This window comes from Triticum urartu, chromosome 4A (genome assembly GCF_056163025.1).
Source record: "Triticum urartu cultivar PI428250 chromosome 4A, HENAU_Tu73, whole genome shotgun sequence".
NCBI lineage: Eukaryota > Viridiplantae > Streptophyta > Magnoliopsida > Poales > Poaceae > Triticum > Triticum urartu.
The window spans coordinates 5,142,866-5,152,188 of NC_141876.1; the positions used below are offsets into that span (position 1 = coordinate 5,142,866).

The 9,323-nt window shown below is 42.4% G+C and overlaps 1 pseudogene; it reads right to left on the bottom strand.

The window, feature by feature from the left end:
* Window positions 1–5,084: 5,084 nt before the first annotated feature.
* LOC125508615 (putative disease resistance protein RGA1) lies at window positions 5,085–9,083 on the bottom strand (annotated as a pseudogene).
* Between the last annotated feature and the right edge of the window lie 240 nt (window positions 9,084–9,323).

A 9,323-nucleotide genomic window follows, 5' to 3' on the forward strand; every position in this document is an offset into this window, starting at 1 on the left:
ATAATTTTTATTATTATAATGGCATAAGCTTAATTATTGTTTGTGATTGTTGAACGAAATCCTTCATTGATTCCGGGCTGCTCGTAGGGGTACTGTGAAAGCAAGTGTAGGAGATTCCTTAGGCTGGTTGTAATAGGGAGTATCATATACTAGTATCATGCATATGATACTAGTATATGTTACTACCTCCCTAATGCATAGTATCATATATTAGTATCATGTAGTATTTTATTTATTGCCATGCATGACACAAGGTAGCTTAGCATTTAATATGATACTGTATCATGATATGATACTACACCTTCTCTTTCTTTATTTAATGCTATGACACCTCATCAAAATTGCCTAGTTGGCATGCATGATATTACCTATGATACTATCATTATGACCAGCCTTAGTCTGGCACTAAAAGAGCGTGATTCTCTAGAAAGAGAAGGTCTTGCATGGCCAAAAGGTCCTACTTGGAGACTTGGGCTCTTAGCAGGAAAGTTGAAGGTTATTTAAAGTCGGTCGATAGATGAAAGTGCAACAATTTTTTTTCTTCGCTGGAAAAATTTAGTATGGTAGACTGGTGGCACTGTGGCAGCTGGTAGGAAGGGCACCTAGGTGAGCGGTGGGCCGTGTTATTTTGGCCGTGGATCCCAGAGTATCGCCTGGAACAAGTTCTCTAGCTTGCCATCAATAGTGAGCAACCATGGCAGATGGGCGAGAAATCTAAGCCGGGCTAATAGCTCGGATGACCAAACAAATCATGTTGGCGCAAAACGACATGGAGAATTTTACCATGCGTGCTCCTCCACAGGCACTCGAATTAGTATTCCCAGTGTGTCCCATTTCTACAAATAAATATTTGACACATGGAAATCATCCTCGAACCCAAAGCTAGCTGAAACTTAGCATTCACATTTGATCTTGTACAATATATAGCTACACAAGGGATAGCCATGCTCTGATATATATATTATGGCAGTGGCATTCTAGTAGTTGCAGTATAACTAATTGGAAAGAATGGCGCAGTCAGATATTTATCATGTCGCTATGTTATAGTAAATTCATGGTACTGTAGCATCAAGGTTTATAGCATCTCTAGTAATATAAATAGACGTGTATTGTCTTTATAATTACCTGGTAAAAGCCCAGAGTTAGGTATATTTGACTTATCACATCTTCATCAATGTTAATTACTCCCTTAGAGAATGGACTGCGTCAGAAACAACAGTTAGCCATTTAGATTTGCATAGTGCATCTGGGCAATGTCCGCCGAACAACCACATGTGTATCTGGAAACTTCAGTTACGCCATTTGGATTTGCCAAATCCTCCATCTGCAAGAACCAAAGGCTCTTGATTCAAGAAGCAGCGATTCAGAAAGCAAAAAGCGGACACCATTCCTCTATCGTGCAGCTATGTAATCTTAAAGCCAACACATTCCTCTACAGAGACACGCTAGTCTGTAGAGGCGAAGTGCTTTCCATTTCATCTTGACCCTACGCAGCATCTGACTTCTATGCGCCAAGTATTGGCGTCCCATATATCTGATCAGCACGAAGCAAAAATGGCTTCATCATTAACATTGGCAAGAGAAAACAAGCTAGAACGAGCAAAGTCGTGAGTTTTAGTGTCGGCACAAATACCTTGTGAATGGTGTTCTTGAAGCAGCAGGTCTTGTGCTCATCCATCGAGGCGTGTATGAACATGTCAATGTATTATTTCACCTCTTCGAGGACGTTGGTGTCATTGTCTTTTTTTTTCTTCCAGCACGGGGACATGGCAAGGTTTATAGTAATAGAAGATGCATGTGAACCTTGAAACCATGAATACATGTCAATATTGCAAGAAAACATAGGAGCGAAGGGTTGGTTGATGTACATGCTCCGAAGAAGATATCGGCTTAACCTAATAGGGATCTCAATGCCAACTTCTATATCACTGAAGCCACTCTACACATTTAATCGGGGAAGTGAGAATCGTATGTCGTCTGGCATAATTAATTAAATCTACTTCAACGAAGAAAACTGCCATGGAAAGCCTAAACCTGAGATTTAAGCGAGCAGCATAGAAATCACTTGACACCAGCAGTCCACTCAAGCCATGTCATTTAAGAAAAACTTCTTCCATATTAACGCCTTACAAAACGACTTCTTGTTGTATCCAGCCAGGACACGGATTTTCATCTAAATGTCGAGACCGACAAATAAAGGTCGGAACATCAGCATGGAGGCAACACTTCAACACGTTAACAACACAATTTATTCATTGCTAAGTCCCATCAATAAAGGTCAGAATAAAAAAAATCACCCCGAACACAAAGCAGTGTTCTAGTCAGCAGCTTGTAGATAGATATTCGGATAATATCGCCTGCAAGAACACAATGCGGAACCGCCATGGTCTCCATCCAAAGAGGAGACATGCATGACTCACACGGAACTCCTCACAATCATGCAACAAGGTGAACCTTCCTAGTGCTTTATCTCAGTTTTAGGCTTCCTAGTGCTTTATCTCAATCTCAATCAGTGTGACTGTGAGGAACCTTCCAAGTGCTTTATCTCAATCTCAATATTTTAATTGAACTAGAGGAACAAACTTCCTGTCAACGCAAGATGTTATAGATTTCGAGTGCACTTCATATTTCACGCACACCCTTCTAAGCACTCTCGCACTCTGTTGTTGCCTGTTCTTCCAAGGTAAGATGATCAGTGCGTGATTGCGGCCACATCTCGCGTCCATTGATCTGCGGCCTTGGTGCCAATGATTCATCCCTTTTCTTCGTCCTCTACAGCCCTCACCTCACCATTGTTTTTCCTTGCTGTTGGACGAGACACCTATTGCCTTCTCCTATCGACGTACCGCACCTGGCACATGTGTGTCTATGTCACTGTGTTTCCCAGAAAATATTCGTGACAGATGGGATGGGCTATGCACATGATAGTCTCTCTTTGCATTTCAACCAAGGATACCTACACATCCTTCCTTCCGTTCACCATCACCATTGACTTCGAAAATTCAAAGGGACATTCTCCTCCCCTTCTTGATGCATCCAAATCCTAGCTAGATTTTAATATAATGAATCTTATTTCAAACAACTGATATGAGCCGCTCAATATCATCCTTGTGCACCCACCTAGTTAAGCTCACTTCACCGCTCGCACCACTGTTGGATTATATATATCATGTGAATGTGCTGCTACACAAAGTTGACATGCAATGAATGAATGCTCATTACCGCCTTCAATAGTTTAATTAAAAGATCAGTACTTCATATTACCGCCTTCAAGGCAGTTTTAACATGGTCCCTCTTACCCTCTCTTTTCACATGAGAGGTAAGAGTATAAAATAGATCTTAGCCGTTGATCTCATCAATGAATGGCTTGATTGACTCTTACCTTCTTACCTCACATGTAAAAATAAGAGGTAAGAGAGACCATGTTAAAATTTGCCCACAAAAAAGGAAATGTAGTATTTGTCTACGAGTACAAATAGAGAAGTTGGCCACCCACCAAACCTGTAACGGCTGCTCACACTGCAGTTGGCATTTTTTTTCATCTATCCACGAGCTCAAAAGGAGCACTAATGTGTCATGGCTCATGGCCCAAGCTACTGGAGAAGAGTCCGTGGCGCCCAGGCGCAAACGGACGCCAACCACCGATTTGAGATGGCTACTTGGGTTCTTTGAAGCGGCTGGTATTTTGTCGAAAAGCGATGCCTAGGTGAGAGGCATGTGTAAATAGAAGACAACCTCTGTTCCTCTTTCTTTTTCCACTCGTTCCCGACACCTTCTTCTCGAAGTCCCAAATTCTACCTTTAGAAACCAACATGTACTCAGTTTATTGTGTAATCGAGAACTTGTTTGAAGTTCAGCTACACAAACTGACTATCAACACTGACTGACATAGCACAAGAAACGGCAGCAGATTTGCGGCCCACCGGCGAAATATATTCAGATTCAGCCAGCTCTGGTATACAAATAAAACTCAGGTTCGGCCATCGACCTGGGAAGCACCAGGTGGCTTCATGGACCGGAGCAGATTTGCGTACGTCGGTCAACCTGGCTGACTTCGTCAACTCCGTTCTGCTACAAGTAAGTGAGGACCGAATTTGCTTTGCCTACTTGTCTGAATTTGGTTACAGATTCAGTTGTAGAATCTGGTTACATGCCTATCTGAGTTTTGTTTGAGTGCTACTGTTGTCAATCAGTGTGAAGTTTCAGAACCAAACCTACGAAAGAAATAAAGTGACAAAAGCCCCCTGGTTGTGCAAGTGGAAACCAGGAAGGGCTACTTGTGTAGTGCCCTATTTTTGCTCTGTTTCATTTTCAAAACCTGAATTCTTGCTGGATCAAGATGTTAATCAAGGGTAAGTAATGCTAGCTTTCAGTTCATAGTTAGGTGAAATATGCTAGCTCTAAAGTCACGGTACAAGAAAAAACTGACAACTAGTATGCATATGCAGTTGTGTTATGGGCTCTGTCTATGCATATTTTCCAACAAACAAATAGACACCAATAATTCTGTCACCCCTTCCTCTCATATGTCTCAACCTGGAGTCAGAATTGATAGTACAAAAAGGTTCTTTCTTTATGGATCGAATGATAGACCATCTTCAGTGGTACATGCAGTTAATGTCCCCAGCAGGTGTCTATAGCTAACTTATATACATATATACAGGCCAAATTAAATAACCACTGCTAGTACTAGGAACCAAAGAAAATTGGGAGGGATACAAAACTGGGAGCAAGCTACTAGACTAATCTTGCTGCACGCCAAGTTGTGTGAGCTAGCGGGAAGTTAACAATGGAATGTTGCTGCCTCCTTAACTTGTCACTCCTTCCTCTCCAAGAGTCAAGGCAGGGTCATTGGTCTTGGCTGTCTTCTACATCCTCGACGTCTTCACACTCTGTTTCCGATCATGACAACTCCTGCCAAGCAAAACGAAATGGTGGCAAGTGCATATTCAGGCTCTACCATATGTATACCACTGAACTACTAAGATGGAATGGAATCAACAACAAGAGATTCAGAAATAGATTAACTAATATATATATAAACCCCTAATATATATATATATATATATATATATTACCTGGGGGTTGAAGTTTCTCATCTTGCTGTTCCTGTACATACTGTACGTAGCTAGCAGCGCGAAATTAACAATGCTCTTGCCTCCTTAATTTGCTACCACTCCTTCCTCCTCTAGACTAGAGTCGCTACATCCTCCTCGTCTTCAGATCCTGATTCAAACTCCTGCCAAGCAAAACCAAACAGTGGGAGGTGCATATTCAGGCTTCAGCATGTACCAGTGAACTACTATGATGAGATGGAATCAACGATAGGAGATCAAGAAAATAGATTAGCAACCCATACTGGAAGAGCAATGAGTTAACAATATATGTTACCTGTGGGTCGATGTTTGTCACCATGCTGTACGGCTCGCTTGTGTAAAATAGGTGCCAATTCTTTTCAATATGTTCACCAAGATCATCTGCATAAGCCTCGACACGCTGAATATGACCGAACTTGTCCCACACGAGACCAGTTTTTCCCAAAGCCATGCAAGCGAGTGCCTCTGGGCCGCAGTCTAACAACAAATGACTTGGCTTTACAGTTTGCAGGTATGACGGGATTGGTTTGTCATAGTGAACTGTCAACACGAGTCTTCGGAGTTGATCCATCCCCTGCAGAGACTCAAGGTTCTGGCAGCAATCGATCCCAAGCTTTTGCAACTTGGGGAAATTGGAGATATTAGTCAGGTTGGGTAAGTTAAATAGGTCAAGCTCGACTACGGAAGCAAAGTCCTCAACAGACTGAAGGCCCTGTATGGTGTATATGGTTAACTTTTTCAAAGCCCTTGCATGTGTGGCAAGGCCAGGAGGGATACACCTCAATTTGCAACTCTGAATAAGAAGATCCTCCAAGACAGGCATAGCTTGCACTTCCTCCTCCCACTCCCACTCCTCCCATTCCACCATTTCATCCAAGACCATCTTGTGCAGTCTTGAAAAAGCAACCACAACCCGGGATGAAGGATGATGATGGTGACTACTGGGCTGCACAAATTCAGGACCCACACGCTTGACTGCTACAGCCCTTCGTACCTGTAGGAACTCCAAACAAGGGAGCTGGCACAGTCCATCGGGGAGTTGAGTGCAGCAAGCCAGGTCGTGCAGCATTAGAAACTTCAAGGACTTGAGGAGTGTCGTTGATGTGTCCCTCATCCATCTTGGGAGCTGGCACCCATAATAGTTGTCGATACGAATATCTTCTATGCAAGGCGGAGGATAGAGGCCATCAAACACCTTCTCAATCATTCCTTGGTCCTTCTCAGACACTCCATCTTTGATCAATTCATTGCTGCCATGTCGACTCCTGCAGTCGAGGCTCAGAATGATAAGATTGACCTTTTCACCAAGCCTGACCTTTGTAGCGAATAAGGCATCTCAAACATTCTGTAGATTCACTAATCCAATGGCCCTAAGCTTTAAAAGAGGCCCAAGCTCTTCCAGACTACACCAATCACCATCCACATTGGCTGGGAACCCATATAGTGTCCTCAAATTCATGAGAGCACATAACCCTTTGGGCATACTATTTACACATGTGCCATCAAGATCAAGATGTCTCAGTTCATGTAACCTCACAATGCTATGGGGAAGTTTCACTACACTCTCACAATCCTCAAGACTAATGTGTTGTAAGAATTTCATCCTATGGATGTTCTCGGGCAGCCTATTTAGGTCATTGCACTTTTTTAATGTTAGATACCTCAAGTGTTTAAGCTGATACAGAGATTCGGCCAAGACAGCAAACTTTGTGGATTCTATATGTAGCATCCGTAGGCTTGAAAATGTTTCCAATGAATCACCCGAATGAATCTTCAAATTCCCAATTAACATCAATGATCTAAGTGATTTATGCTCTCGTAAACTTCTCCACTCACATTCATCTGATTCCATTCCTTTGGTTTCTATGGACAACCTAAGAAACCCTTGCAAACTAAGTTCCGTGTTCATTTTTTCTCCTTTATGAACTATCAGCGCATCATCTCTAGCTACAAATTGAGCAAATGAGCGAACAACATCATGCATGCTGCAAAGATATTGTCCAATACCATATGGAGTTGGCTCTATAAGGTTCCTTAGTATCAGTTGCCTATAGTACTGATGTCCCAATTCTTCTAATTCATCTGTGTTTCCGTGTACAAACCCTTCACTGATCCACATGCCGACAATCACATCTGACGGTAAAACTATAGGTATGTGGGAGAAGTGCAGAAAGCATTGCCTCAAGCAAGATGGTAAGTCCTCATAGCTAAGACATATTGCATAATTTAGCTCTTCTGACATTTGAGATACTGACCATAAATCACCGTTTAGAACCTTTTGCCAAGCACGTTGATTTTTCTCCCTCTGGCATAATAGCCCTCCCATCACCTTTACAGCAAGTGGTAGACCATCACACTTTTCTATAATCTGCAAGCCAATATCCTTTAGAATCTCAATCTCGGGTTCATCTTTTTCTGTTGTGACTACCTGCAAGGAGTAGAAATATATAGTTAATATTTGCAAAAAAAATATATAGTTAATAACAGACACACACTGCATTTGCAGTGTCTAGTGGCACTGTTTTTTTCACGCAGTTGCTAGATCGTTGAGATATACTAACAAAAAGGTGGTCATTATAATACCTAATTTGAAGTGCCAAGAAAAATTGATATCTTCGTCTATAGCTGCATATGTATGTTGTAATAATAAAGGTACATTTCAATATAGTTATTCAAATAAGTTGTTAACTTCACATAATGTATCACATGTGCATGGTGGACTATTACACATATAGATTGAAGGAAGCATCGAAAGTGCATGAAGTTTAATGTGTTGAACACACAAAGCCCACTGTTCACAAGCATCAGTTTGTGTACTGCCTATTCACAACAAATTAGCACTAGTACATGCTGTAGTATTTATCAAACAGTGCTTTAGTACTGCTAGATTATTAAATATTAAGTGTAATAAGAGGTGACTGCTAGTAAGTATGTATGCTGACCTGCTTCTTGAGCAATAACCATGCATCTTTAGCACTTAGTTTGTCAACATGGTGATAGTGCACAGCTTTCATGCTTAGGGCAACCGTGTCATGTCTTGTGGTAACAAGGACTTTGCTACTGGGACCACCGTAGCTAAAAGGAGCCATCAGTAAATTTGTCCCATGCATCGACACCCCACATGTCATCTAGTACAAGAAAGAACTTCTTGTCCCTGATGGCATTACTGAGAGCACCGACAAGTAGGTCTCTGTCTCGAGCTCCTCCAGCTGCAGGTAGGTCTTGACCAACGGCGATGATAGCCTTATTCAATAGCTCAACATCATTGAAATCTTTGGTGATGCTAAGCCATATCTTCTTAGTGAACTTGCCTTTGATACTATCATCATTGAAGACCTTCTTGCTGAGGGTGGTCTTCCCAATCCCGCCGACACCAACAATGGCGACCACCATGAAGCAATCACTCTTGTTGCTAGCAGCCTCCCTTGTAAGTACCTCCGCAAGTGCCCTCAGGTCCTCCTCGATCTTCGCACCAACTGCACCTGACCGCTCGATCAACGAATCAGTTTTGCGGTTAGTGGCGAGAGATCGGGTTGTATTTTGGTCTTCGTAGGCTTCTAGCTTGATAAATTTCAAACTCTTGCCCCTCTTGCAAATATCATCCAAATTTTGGTTGAGTTTCTTTGTGCGGGTGCCAATGTCATGAGCATGGATGGGATTCCGCATGCAAAAGAGCAGAGGGTTAAGGCACCCCCTGTCCTTTGTTTGACCTTGCTCCATGGCCTTGAGCTGACATAGGTCGACGATGTCGGTGGCTAGGTACATGGCACGCTTCAGTTCACCCACCCACCCCCGCACACTCTCATCGGTGATGTTCCTCCTATCAGCATCAGCAAGGAAATTCTTGAGGTCCCCAAGCTTGATGCTCAGGTCTGTTATCCCGTCGGATACGCCGATGAGCATGGCCACCTCCTCTTTGGCCATTTCAGCAAGCATGCTGGTCACGTAGGATGCCAAAGCATCCAGAACCCCCGCCATTTGTTGCAGGGTGCGCACACTCTTGAGCTGGCACTAAAAAGAAGCATGCAAATAGAAATTAGTCCTATGTATTACTACCTCGTTTTTTCACATAAAAAACCTCATGCTAACAGGAAGGATAATCACATTCAGTCCCTAGACACCGGTAACAAATCTAAAGGGAAAATGTGGCCTGCAAACTAGAAGATAGTGCACTCTAATTTGGCTTGAAATAAAAATAATGTAGTATTTACCTTGAACTCAAACACC